Source organism: Eurypyga helias, unplaced genomic scaffold (assembly GCF_000690775.1).
Source record: "Eurypyga helias isolate BGI_N326 unplaced genomic scaffold, ASM69077v1 scaffold15430, whole genome shotgun sequence".
Taxonomy (NCBI): Eukaryota; Metazoa; Chordata; class Aves; order Eurypygiformes; family Eurypygidae; genus Eurypyga; species Eurypyga helias.
In genome coordinates this window covers 10,977-24,965 of record NW_010226629.1, presented here as the reverse complement: position 1 = coordinate 24,965, position 13,989 = coordinate 10,977, and the positions used below count along the sequence as shown (strand labels likewise).

General features: G+C 47.7%; 1 protein-coding gene across 1 annotated transcript in view; it reads left to right on the top strand.

Moving 5' to 3' along the window:
* The window catches only part of LOC104511306 (dual specificity protein phosphatase 16-like), a gene marked incomplete at its 3' end in the record, with an annotated part of 28,264 nt that overhangs the window by 3,303 nt on the left and 10,972 nt on the right, over positions 1 to 13,989 (top strand). The window lies entirely within an intron of this gene.

Genomic DNA, 13,989 nt, shown 5'->3' with positions numbered 1-13,989 from the left:
CAAGAGGGACAAGGAGCTACTGGAGAGGGGCCAGCGCAGGGCCACGACAATGATGAAGGGCCTGGAGCACCTTCCATGTGAGGAAAAGCTGAAGGAGATGGGTCTGTTCAGCCTGGAGAAGAGGGGGCTGAGGGGGGATCTTATCAATGCTTATCAATATCTAAAGGGGGGGTGTCAGGAGGATGGGGCCAGGCTCTTCTCAGTGGTGTCCAGTGACAGGACGAGGGGCAGTGGCCAGAAACTGGAGCACAGCAGGTTCAACCTGACCATGAGGAAACCCTTCTTCGCTCGGAGGGTGACAGAGCACTGAACAGGCTGCCCAGAGAGGGGGTGGAGTCTCCTTCCCTGGAGACTTTCCAAAGCCGCCTGGACTTGTTCCTGTGTGATCTACTCCAGGGGATCCTGCTCTGGCAGGGGGGTTGGACTAGATGATCTCTAGAGGTCCCTTCCAACCCCCTCTGCTCAGTGACTCTGTAAAGGAGGTGGTCAGAGTGCCTCCATCCTCAGCCTCGCCTGTGCCTCCTGTAGGGATGGACAGTGAGTGTTTCCCAGCTTCCCAGTGCATAGTCTGGGCAAACACCAGTTGCGTGTGTCATGATGCTAAGAGTATACGTACTGTGAGCTTTGTGGTGGTTTTGTTGTGTGGTTTTGTGGTTATTTTCTTTTTTCTAGCACACGGTAGTTGTCTGTTCAAGCTGAAAATGCAACTTGAACCACATGCAGGATGCTAGTGCACACTACCTAGCTGAGGTAAACTTAGCTGCGTGCAGGCGGTAAGGATTACTTCGGGTGTCAGAGGAGAGAAAGGGAACCTAATGTGTTAAAACCCTCCTTACAGAATGGAGGATTTTTTTTTTAATTTTGGGGTTTTTTTAGCATGCCAAATGCATTTCTCTTAGCAAAAATCAGGTTTGAGAATTTCATCTTGGTTTTTAAGTGCATAGTGATGGGGATATTTATGTACTTAGAAACAACTGCTGGCTTTAAATCCAGTGTTAGAGGAGTGTAAGAACAAAAGGGACATGTAAGGGAAGTGTTTACTACTGATAAGCACAGGTAAGTGTTTCTTTCAGGAAATAATATCCTACTAAGGTGAATCAATAGTCAAGTAATTAATGTCAGCTCTACTCCTTCAGCTCACTAGCGTTTCCTACTCTTGTAGTGAGTTTGCCCTGATTTTACTCCTCACATAATAAACTACATTTCACAGTCCTGTGGTTTTCTTCAATCTATTAAAAATCTAGCTACTTAACAAACACACAAGGAAACCTTCTGGGATAAGGGGTGAAGGAGGAGGTGCTAGATTCGGTCTTGTGGAAAGTTCCTAGGAGATTATGGATACGTGGCTCTAGGAAACCAGATAAAATAGGTTGTCTCGGCAAGCCGGTGACGAACTCTTGTAAATGTTTATGGCCCATAATGAGAGCAGGGGTCAGCGCACCCTGTAAAAAGAAAAACCTTTGGACTTGCGTTTTCCCTCTGCCACTCAGTGTGGTTTACTTAAGAGAGTGACTTCAAATAAACATTCGGGGTAGGAAAATATTGTTTTGTTGAGACAGAGTGAGGAGCAATTAACAGATTTCTGAAATTCCTGCATCTGATCTCCCTGCCCCTCCCCCCATTACTGAGCACTCGGTGGTTTGTTATTTAGGTTGTGCATAAAGGTATGCTCTACCCTCGAGGTGGTTTTTCCCTGAAGTAACTAATGTAAAGACCTCAAAGGAACCCTTACCAATTAGCTTAAGCTCTTGATCTAACCTCATAAAAATATTTATAATCTGATGGGGAATGTTATCAGGAATTTAAATATTTGGTTCAGCTCTCAATTTTTAAGGGTGTGCAAAACACTGAAATGGGGGTACTGAAGGCTTAACCCCACTCCCATCACTGCATCTGCTCTGCTGAGTTAAAGAAGATTCAAACACAGGGATGTGACTTGATTCCTTGTCTACCAATATTTTGAGAACTGGATTTACCTCTATGGAGTCCTTTTCCTCGTTAACGGTATTTTTACCGTTTACAGATGCTTTTGCTTGCTCTGCAGAAACCGTTAAGAGACACTACCGTTTCTTGCTTGATGAATTAGCATTATTAAGGTGGAAAGTGCCGAGAGTCTTGCTGAAGTTCTCTTCCGCTATGCCAATGGGAATGGTTAATGTTCTACTTTCCTAGAACACTTGCTCTTCCCTACTCCTCTTAACCTGGCCCACTCCTGCTTGTGCAAGGACAGATGTTTTCGTGATGGTTACCTTTCAAATATTGCTCTTGATGAAGCATAACCTTTTTTTTTTTAACAGAAAACATGCTAAATAGAAGCATTTTTGGGGAAAAAAAACCCACCACCAAACCCAAAAAAAATCACAAAAGAAAACAACCAGAAATCCCTACCTTTCTGTATTTCCACCCTGAATTTAAAAATTGTAATAGCCTGTTGTGGTTCAGTCCAAATGGCAACTGAGCACCACGCACCCACTCACTCACTCCTCTCCCCAGTGGGATGGGAGGAAGAACTAGGAGAGGCTGGTGGGTCAAGGCAAGGACAGGGAGGGGTCACTCACCAGTTATGGTCACAGGCAAAACAGACCCCTTCCATGGGTGCACTCCTTCACGAGCAGCCTGATCTAGTGCCAGCCTCCTGCGGAGTCAGGGGCTTCTTCCTTCAGGAGCAGCCTGATCCAGTGCCAGCTTCCCACGGAGTCAGGGGCTTCTTCGTGTGCATCCCTCTGCTCTGGTGTGGGGTCCTCCCTGGGCTGCAGCGGGGTCTCTGCCCCCCGTGACCCTCCATGGGGGCAGGGCACAGCCTGCACCCTCCCCACGGGCTGCCGGGGAAACTCTGCTCCGGGCACCTCCTCCCGCCTTTCCACACTGACCTGGGGGTCTGCCTGGGTGTCTCACATCCCACTCCTCTCTCCTTCTGGAGGTCTCTTTGTTTTCTCCTCTTAAATATGTTTCCCTCCCCTGCTACCAAACCCCCTGACACACAAACCCAGCACACTGGATGTACTGGCTGTACTGGCTCCCAACTGAAACCAAGCACAAGAATGCGTGTACTCGGGTGGATGTGGAGCAATGGTAAATATCCAAGAAGGACCAGCTCAGCGTCCGGGGGCTGTTAATGCGGCTCATAGAAGCACTTTCACTGAACTCTAAGAATGGTTTCGTGCTGCACGACCCGAGTGTATGTTGGCAGCAAACAATGAAGGACAGATTTTTCTGTCAGTCATTAAATTGCCACTTAGAGTTGATGTTCCGTTGAGCTGAGAACCACCAGTATGGAACACTGACATAGTGTACCAGGTTATACCGTGTACGGGCAGAAGTGGGGTTAAATACACTGTGAGCTGCTGGGTTTGGCTGTGTGCTTTTACCCTTCAGGGCCTGTGTGCTGAGGTATAGATCTGTGCGTGGCTGTGCTCCCTTGGAGCCACGTCTCTCGTACGCCTGACTGTAGACGTAATCGGGGTTCTGTATAGAAAGTTGTGTACTTTCTGTTGCTTCGCAAAGCGGCCATCCTTCCGTGGATGAAGTAAAGAGTACTGGGAAAGAACAATGGGTCTCATGCTGAGGTCAGCGGAGAGCTGCCTTGAAAAGGGGTCCATAAACTCCTCCTATGCGAGTTATCTGTAGAATGCAGGGAATTATTAGTAGAGAATGACAGATTTTCTAGGTGCCCAGCATCCAGAACCACTGAGCTGGGGAGCTGCATGCCTCCCTCCCTAAAGCCTGCTTGGACTGCAGGTACAGCCACCACGTAAAGAGGCCGTGTTGACAGGTAATTGAGGCCCAAGGGCTGCATTGCCAAGTGATCTCTGCTACCCTTCTGCCTATGAAGAACGTCAGCAATAATATAATTTAATGGATTCTGCTTTCACAAGAGCTCTCTGATAAGCTTCTACAGAGCACAGAGGTACCATAATAAGCAGAAAGCCATAAATTAGTGTTTTATTCAGCTATGAATGCATTTGACACACACAGTGGACAGTGAATGAAGCTGTAAGGGAAGTACGTAAAGAAACAGCGAACACAATGAGTTCAGTGAGATTGGGCAAAGATCCTGGAAGCAAAATAGTGACTGATTAGCCAGGGAATGTTGCAAAAGGTATGTTTTTGCTGGAACTTCCCAAACCACTGTTTCCCCCCCCTGGCCTGTCCCTCCCCTAATAAAGTGTGTGTACAAAATGGAAGACTTGCATGGAGGATGCTAGGAGAAGGAAACAAGGCAGAAACTCCTCTACAGTCTTGTTTATACTGGTGTTTTTCTTAAAAATATTTTAATTGGAAGTCCATTCAAAGGAATCCTAGCGTAAAAATGCCAGTATCTCTAGGGTACATTTACCATTGTGTTGTCTCTCCTTGCCGAAAGCAAAGCTGGATGGAAAAAAAAGCCCAGTGTGCTCTCCTTGCTTTGTCACCAGAAAAACGATGCTTTGTGGCAGAGAGGAGTGGGAGATCTTACGAATGTATAGGTAGAGCTGGTCATTTCTGTTTCCTGAAGTGACCAGGCCAACTAAGACTGAGCTTTCTTCTGCAGTCCCCTACGCCAAGTAGGAGGATACCCAGTGGTATCTGAAGTTCTGAGTGTTCCTCGTCTTTGCTGAGTGCCATGAGGAGGAGAGCACACCTTCAGATGGTGGCCATCGGTTCACATAATCGAGTTATCTGCCGAGCTGAAATAATTGTCGTGAGACTGAGATGTTACATATCCTGATATGACATGAAATGAGACCGATATGTTCAGTATCAGTGTTCAGAGAAGGAAGGACTGCATTCCTGATACACTGGCAGGTTGATGCCAGCGGAAGAAACCCTCTAAAGAAAGAGCTAAAACTCTTGCCAGGGGAGTGCAGCTTTCCCTAAGTGGTCCCGTAACTCATGGAGTACGGCCAGTGTCGGTGGGGAGGAGACAAGAGCGAGAGGGTAGCTTAGCTCTGAACTGCCTTCTTCAAAAGCCTCCCTCTCCATCAGTGTTTAAGGAGAGCACAGAAAAACCCTTGGCTAGAGCCAGTCCTCTGTGAATATCCTCCCACCCCATGCACTTAAAATGCAGTTTTGAGTGTTCGTTTAGTGCCATGATTGTTTTAAGCACTTGAAGAATGGGTGTAGGGTTTATTACTTTCATATGTGTATCCACTTGCTGTCTTTCGAGAGAGAGCAAAGTTTGACTAGCGCGGAGCTCTCATAACATTTCCCAAACCCAAGAATAACTTGTTAAGTTTGCTTTTGTTTTGGATAGCTCTGGATGCTTGTGAAACTTAATTGACTGAAATTACGAGGAGGGTATCTTTATTTTTCTTTCTCTCTTTCAAGGCAGGAAGGGCGAGGGTGACTATCCCAATCTGCTCGCTTTACTTCGCCGTTAGTCTGGCTTTTCTGTACGCCGCCTGGGTGGGAGGGGGGGCTTGACCCCATTCTCGCGCCCCCCAAGCCCTGTTTGCTTAACCTGCCTATTAACCTTGTCTTACCAAAGGCAGAAACCCTCCGGGACAGAGAACTTCCCTTGCTACTGTGCTTGTAAAACACCTGGCATAACGGGGCCGCTTTCTCAATGCCGCCGTAGTAAAACCCACCGCCTCCCCAGCTTTCCCAAACCGTGGAACCTTGAATTCGGTGGAAGGACTCCCCGTGGCTGATGAGGGGGGACGGGAAGGGGATGGCAGCGCTCCTAACCGGGCTCTCCAGCCTGAGCTTACGTAATGGAAAATGGCAAGCATCCCTGCGGAGCGGAGCTGGAATGCGTGAATTGCAATGGCCTGTGGAGGTCTGCAGCTCATTTAAACAGAGTGGAAACACTGTAGATTCATAACACTTGTGAGTCAGAACATTTACTGCTTTCCTTCCTTACGGCAAAGGAAAAATCTATAGTGCAGCTTTTAGATAAGTATTTTAGTGTTCGATGGGAACGGGACTGGGGAAGTGCTGTTCAGTCACAGCACTAAGAGCCTCCGCTGTGATGTGAGGCAAAGCAAACCTCGGAGTGCAGGCTTTGTGTGTTTTGTCTCTGCTCTAGTGCTGTTGAAACGCGATTTATTTTTTTAGCATAGTTTTCAGTAGTTACGTCAGGGGCCTGGCACTCATCAGTATGTACAGTAACAAATGCTAAATTGCTGTTAGGAGGGGGAAGAAACCCCAAAAGCTGAACATGAATGCACTGCACTGCATACCCTTGGTGGATAGAGTTTGGTAAGGCACAGGGTCCCCGTGTTACGTTCTGGAGGTGGTTGCAAATGTTGCTGCCTTTTTTGTTCTCCTTTTCCTTTAAAAAAAGGATGCTAATATCATATTAGCATATGGCTATATAAAATTTATCAGTAATTAGTGCCCTGAATGAAGAAGCAAATTCTGGATTTAAGGAAGGTGGTGGAATCTTCTGCCAAATCCACAAGCTTCACAGTCATCTCCTTGCAATCCTTTCCTGGTGAGTGCCTGTTGTCTTTGCTTTTTGACTCATCACTTGGGTTTTAGACCTTTTCCACTCCCTGCTTTAAAATAATTGGGTTTGAGGCTGCGTTAACATCGATGAACTGGCAGGCAATTAGGTTTTGTGGGGAAAGGAAGGAAGTTGCTTCTAGCCTGTTTTCAAGAATTCATTGAAGAAAACCAATTTCTCCCTTTGGCTGTTGCTGAACAGTCAGAATCCAAAGTGGTGGGGAAGAGGAGCGCTAACTGGTTTGAATGGCACTTAAGAGAAATGCCAAAGTTTGCTCTGTTACCGCTGTGCATCGCCCCTGGGCTTTTCCAGCAGACTCCGTGACCTGTGAAAAACAAGCTGGTTCATGGTCTCTTACATCTCCGACAGGAGCAGAAGAGGAGGTCTTTCTGTGCATGCTGTGTGGGGCCAGCTGGATCTGCAGTGACGCTGTGGAAAACACTTCGTAGGCTTTTCTTAGCCTGAAGTTTTAGGGAAGCCAAGCTCATGGGAGTTGCTATGTTGTCGTTATCTCAGCTGTCACCCGCAGTAGATGTTTAAGCATGTTGGTCAACTTCAGTAAGGTCTGACAGAAGGGGTAATTAAATGAAAAAAATAACGGACGTGCTTCTAAGCCTGGTGGAAATGAGCACTTGTACCCTGGAGAGCCTCAAATTAGTGTCTCCCCCTGAAAAGTAGTTTTGAGTTGAGCTGGGCTGGTTGTGGATTTGCTGGAGTGACCACGCAGCAGTGCGGTGTGCGCCTCGGCAACGCCAGGAGAATCCTTGGAAGCTCAGGCTGCAATAGCTCCCCAGGATCTGCCGTGAGATGGGCACCGGTGGCAGGTGGGATTCTTGGGTTGTGCAGCCCCTCGAATTACTTGGGTAAAAACACGTTTGCTTGATGTGGAGGTGGAAGGCTGCTCTTCTGGCCTTTAGAATCAGTCTCCGTTAGTTGGAGAAGGTGGCCGGAACCCTCATCTCAGTAGGGAACCTCTTCTCTAGCTGAATCTCTGCCCCTCTCCTCAGCTTTGCTGCCAGGCTCTGGGTGTGAAAGGCAGTTGCATGGGGTTCTCTTTCGAGCTGGAGCTGACGGGCCTATGGGAAACACATGGAGTGATGTGAAGGCCTCTTTCCTCGTCTTTCCTTCATTCCACGTTGGGCTTCACGGCTGCCTTTGCACAGAGTAAGTAAGGAATCCTCCCACAGCAAATGCAGCCTAAGCTCGTTGGTTGCATTTGCTACTGTTAGGATTTGTGTATGCTCTCCTTTTTGTAGGAGTTACGTCTGTGCTTGGACAGTGAAATGGGAGCGGCAAGTTACCCCTAACGGGAAGGTCCCCTGTTGTCATGTTTCCCTGTCACTGCAGAGTTGTGGGTGCCAGTGAGCACTTTTCACACCCGCCCTTAATCCGCCTTCTTTCGGAAGTGTAGTCGTGTCTCTGTCCCTCCCTGTGCTTTGTCAGCATGCGCCTGCCTGATGAGCAACAGCAGCCATCTCTGCGTGGCTAAGGACAAAACTACCAGGGAAGATCTCTGGGAACGTTTGAGGATGCAAAGGCATTACAGAATTGGCTGTTTCAATGGTAATTTTAAAAGCAGCTTTAAAGAGATATTAGGATTGCCTCGTGATCGTTTTTTCTGTACGTTAGAAATATGTGGAAGGTAAGGCATCGGATGAATTCAACATGCATGCAAGGGAAAGACTTCCTAAATAGGTGTGGATGGGGGAGGTGCCCCCGAACCAGGCCTATTTGGCTAACGTCACTGTTGGTAATTGCCACCAGCCCGGTTGGTATGTCCTGTAAGCATCGGTTAACTTGGAAAGCTGGCAGAGTAGAAGGCCATTTTCTCCTTCTCTTGCCAGCACCCTGCAAAAAGGAAAGGTATCTGGGGAAGGTGAAGGGCAGGAGAAGAGAGGGGTGTTGTGCTGGTGGGTGGGGGAAACGTGCAGGGTAGGTGCAGATGCTGATCATTCACAGATGGAATTTGCAGATTCATACAGAGTCACAGAGTGGAGGGGGTTGGAAGGGACCTCTAGAGATCATGTAGTCCAACCCCCCTGCCAGCGCAGAATCCCCTGGAATAGATCACACAGGAGATTTCACTGCACCAGCCGCGACATCCTAAAGCTGAAGCCGTGTTTGTGTGAGGAAGATGTGGCTTGATGTGAATGAAGAAGGACACTTGCATTTTGAAATCTTAATTTTTAGCGGGTTGGTGTTTCTGCTTAACTTTTTGGCTCTTCCCCCTGCCAAATCTGTCTCACAAGCACTTGGCCTTCTGTCAGCAAAGAAAAATGCTTTTAGTTTTTAATTCTAACTATTACATTTCCTGTGAAATTGTCTTGTCTGATTTTGATTGGTTACATCTTTTTGAGGGGCTTGAGCCATCTGAAGGGTGTGTGAAGACAGGGAGGAGGAATAGGAAGCAGCACGACATGGAGTGAACATAGGAAGCATCTACTGTTTGTCCCCCAGTTTTATGTCCTGTTATGGTGTCGTTTCACTGGAATGGTTCTATAGAGCATGGGGTAAAAGCAGTAAAATGTTAGCTGTGCTGCACAACCCCGTATGAAGGGTTCAGATCAAGGCCCGGGGGCTTAACTAGCCTTTCGCTTGCCACCCTCCGCAGCGGCTTGCAGAGCTGCTGTCCCGGCAGCGACGGCGTGGCGACAGGCAGCGCTCCTGCTCAGTCTCCCCGTAACGTCACGGAGATGAGCTGACGTGTAGGCTTGCGGTTCCCAGTAGTTACTCCTCCGTATTAATTTAGGGTTTGTCTCTGGTGGTGGTTAAACGAAGTAGTTGTTAGGATCTGGATGGATTCCATTCCCTTAATGAGAGGTAGCTGTTCCCAAATCGGTAACGTTTCTCTGGCTGTCAATTGTTGCCACCTGATCCCACCTTCTCTCCGTCTCCTCTTGCTGCCGCTGGCAAAGTTAGTGAGTAGTTTTATTTATATGATCTATGCAATGAATCTGTAAGGAAGAGTAACTTTCACTGTGGAATTCTGCTTCAACTTTTGGGGTTTGGCCCTATTTTGTTTGGTGAGTTGGCTGAGGAGCGAGCCGAAACTTCCCATACCAAGATTCCTGTAACAATCGGTCGTGCCTTGATGAAAGCCTGTAGCCACCGCTTTGCAGAACCATGGCAACAGGGTAATTGAGTAGGTTACCCCATGCTGCCAGATTTCGGCTAACGGATGCAGAGGCTGGTAAGCGAGAAACGCGGGCTGCGCTGTAAAGACCCCCGGAGGCGTTGGGTCGTCTGCCACGCACGCACAAGGGCTCGGGCTGCAAAACCGCTGACAGCTTTTGGCTCCTCAGCGCGATGTTGTAGCAGCTGTTGTGCGAGTCGCAGCCGCAGGAAGAGAACGAGTCGGCAGGGGCGTGCGGGGCGGTACCGCCGTTCGCTCAGCGTGCCGCGGCCAGGGGATGCTTCTCAGCCCGCTAAAACCGAAATCGTTCTGCCAGTCCGCTCGCGTCAATGAGCTACCTAAGCGAGAGCCGAGTTATGTTGGGGCAGCCACAGAGCTTATCAGTCTTCCGATGGATAGTCTAAAACCGGAGCAGAATTGAATTAATCCATTTTTGTCTCGGAAACATCACATCACAGTTTACCACCGCTACTTTGATATCCTTTGCTTTCATGTTGGAAAACATACTCGAGGATAGTCTGAAATCAGTTCTGTCTCATATTCCTTTAATTTGCTCCCATAATGGTGGAAGTCATCACCCCCAAAGCCTTTTTTTCCCCCCTTCAGTCTTGGGTAGGGCGCATTACTCGAGCAAGTCAGACCGAAGGGTACTGTTAGTTGCTTCCTTCCCCGGCCGAAGGACGCGACGACTTACGTAAGTGCAGTCACGACAGAAGCAACTACCTGTTTAAAACTGAAGAAGGAGATGCGTTGTGCTGCTTACTGTGCTTGACCATCAAGGTTTTTACATGTAATGGAACTACGGCGTGAGTGGTGATGGAAGAGTCTTCCACTTAATTCATCAGTGTCAGAAAACGTAGAGTGAAAAACTTCAAGAGCCTCTTGAGGGGGTGAGGGAAATCTTTGTAAACACAAGCAAAACTTTATATGTATATATGTATAATATAGAAAAGTCATTCAGTTTCCTCCTTCTTATCTATTATCCAGATAGATAAGAAGTCGTGTCATCCTGTTGAATGTCGAGAGAGCTGTTTCAGCTCAGCTTCACCATCAAGAACACAGAAAACCCGTACAGTTCATACACTATTTAGGAGGGAATATTTTGGAGTTACTTGTCAGTCATCTATTTCCAGGGCCCAGTTTACATTTATCAAAGACTTCAGTGAAACCTTATTAACCCAGTAGCTCTCTTAATGACCTGTAGATTCTCCTTCCCTCCCCCCTACCTCCTTTCCACACGTTCTTCTGATTTATTATTTGCAGAGGCTGGAGTAGTGGTGTGAGAAAGGGTCCAGAAGAAAATTGTATTTTCTCTTATTAAAACAAACTGCCCAGTGCTGCCAATAGCCCTGTCCCAACTGAGGTAGGTAAGGAGATTTAAAGATAAGATTTGCCTTGGTGCAAAGGTCATCGTCCAATTGTGCAATTTGAAACCAAACCAGCCCCATCTTTCTTTTAAGGCTCTGTTTTTTATTCAGCGTTCCCTAAATTCATTTTGTAAATATTTAAGGTTCGTTTTTTGAGGACGGTCTGCTTCACCTGCAGCAGAAGCGTATGGGTAGTCTGAGTGCTTAAAGCACTTTTCTCATAAGCAGCTCCTCGTGTAGACTGTGCGTGGACTTCAGCTTTGAGGACTCGTGGGTGCCATAATCTGTGCTGGGAAACAGAGACAGGTAATAAGTACCTTTTGTACGTTTGTTGGCCTAGAAGAAATGGGTGGTTTCACAGGATGCATACAAGAGCATGTTTTGTTGGTGTGGTTTTCATTTGTGTTTTTTCTGAAGCCGTTTTTCAACATTCGCTGATCTAGAACGTGTTTTTCCTATTATGAGTGCACACAAAGACAGGTTTGTTGAAGAAGTTGGCAGGGAGGATAGATTAATGTTTGAACCAAGTCATCAGTTTCATGCTTTTTTCAAGTCAGTTCACTACTGATGATAATACAAGTTAAAACATATTCAAAGGAAAGGAGAGCTGGCTTGGGCTGTGTGTAAAGATGGGTCATACAATGTCACAGAATCGGAGTGGTCAGGGTTGGAAGGGACCCCTGGGTATCACCTAGTCCAACCCCCCATCCACGGCAGGTTCACCTAGAGCAGATTACACAAGAATGCGGCCAGGCAGGTTTTGAATATCTCCAGGGAAGGAGACTCCGCCACCTCTCTGGGCAGCCTGTTCTGTGCTCTGGCACCCTCGAAGAAGTTTTTCCTCAAGTACAGGTGGAACTTCCTGCACTCTAGTTTGTGCCCGTTGCCCCTTGTCCTGAATGTCGGAGATCAGATGTTGGAGGCATCTGATGGAGTTTTGTGGTTGTAAAGATACTGAGCCAATGTGTTTGCTAGGAAAGCCTGACTAGGAAGAAGAAGCATGACTTCGAAGAGATGAGTGTCCCAGAGGAATTACTCAGGCATCTGATCTCGAATCACTTCAGGTTTGCCTTGAGAGAATCCTAGAATTCTAAAAGAACCCTAAAAGTTGCGCCTTACATTTATGATGGCAGAGCATGGGTCCAGCTCCCCACATCTTTTTTTTTTGCATATTAGGTTCTTGTTTAATTTCTTGTTGCAGTGTTCATACAGAAGCGAGACCAATCCCTAGGTAGCTGAGAAAATGGTTTTTCTGTTGTTGCTGAACTTTGCCCAGGTAGACTTTTGCAAAGAAAGCACAGATGTAAAAATCTTTTCTTGGCTTCTGCTCCTTCTTTGGAGGGAAGAAGAGTCACCTCTACTTCCAGCTGCTCCAGAAAGCAGCCAAGACGCTTCCCGAGAAATAAAAATAAGCAAATGAAACCGAAGACCGATATCTGATTTCCCCTTCTTTCCCCAACCTCTCAAGGAACTGCTGGGCACCGTATCTTCCACTAAAATTAATGGGAGAGGCATAGAATGCCTATAAATTCAAGGATTGCTTCCTATAACAGAGGGGAAAACTGCATGCCAGGAGACATAGCAAGTGTGCGAGAGATTGCAACTCCTGTTACCCGAAGGATGTGTTGAAGAAGCAGCGTCTGTGCTCCTGAACAGAGTAAAGCGAGGAAGGGGAAACGCAGCTAATGGGACTGGAAAATGTCAGTGCCAAACCTTCGCTGTGTCCCTAGCCCGTCCCCTTCAGGTCGGGGTATGGATGGGCAGTGCCTTAGCTCAGCACCCCCGTCCCCGACAGTCCAACCTCCCCCTCTCACGGCGAGCATTGCCGTGGTTGTCTGAAATCACCCACCTGCCAATACCGACCAGTGGGTTTGGGGTTATTTTGGTGAGTCAGGAGACTGAACAGGAATCACTGCTCAGAAAACTTCTGAAAACTGCTTGCTGGCTTTTTTTATTAGATAAAAAGGGCTGTTACACACATGGCTATTACCTCGAGGGGTTTTTTCCTGCATGTACTAAAGATACAGATTTTAAAATCCAAGTAATGGGCATAATTCAGGCAATGGTAACGCAAGCCTTGCTAAAACAGTATATCATCCTATTTGTGAAAAATATTAATTCGCATCTTTAAACTGTAGTAGTAGCGAACATTGCACTGGGCAAGCGCAGCACATTCACACTTGGCTTCCTTGTTGATCAAAAAGGTGCCCTGTTACGACCAGCTTATAATTACTCTTCCTTCACTTAAAATTTCACTGGTCTCTACGCGTTAAATTGAGGAAGTAGCTGGGCGCTTTCCCTGTGGTTTGCAACTCTCGCCCTCCCTGGGTGGCTGTTCGGCAGGGAAAACGCCGATGAAAGCACCTGCCTCCAGTTCTTCAGAGCAGCTTGCGAAGATGACGTACGAGAGTGAGCCGAGCTCGGGGTTTAGCTGGGCTCGGGGGAAAGCTCGCGAGCTTTTGCAAGGTGGTGTTTGGTCAAAGCGCAGGTTCGTGGCTGGAGGTTTCTTTGGTTTTGTTTTCTAGCTGTGGGCAAGGCCGGTTGGACTGCAGCTGGTAACGCGGTCCTCGGGGTGGGAGGGAGGGTGCGAACCAGCCGAGCACGAGAAGGAAACTACCTGAGCTGCGTTCTGTGTACCCGTGTCTAGGGCGGTCTCAGCCCGTTGTGTTCCATGGCGGCTATGCCGTGCTGATGGTGAATCCAGGAGCAGTGGGATTTTGGGTATGGTGTTGAATCAAGGGGTAACGGGTTTAAATGGAAAGTGGGGAGGTTTAGATTGGCAGTCAGGAAGAAATTCTTCCCGGAGAGGGTGGTGAGGCACTGGGACAGGTTGTCCAGAGAAGCTGTGGATGCCCCATCCCTGGAAGTGTTCAAGGCCAGGCTGGATGAGGCTTGGAGCAACCTGGTCTAGTGGAAGGTGTCCCTGCCCATGGCAGGGGGGTTGGAACTGGGTGGTCTTTAAGGTCCCTCCCAACCCAAACCATTCTATGATTCTATGATTCTATTATTCTATGATTCTATGAATCGGCTTTGGGTGGATTTAAACACGTCTCCAGTCCCTG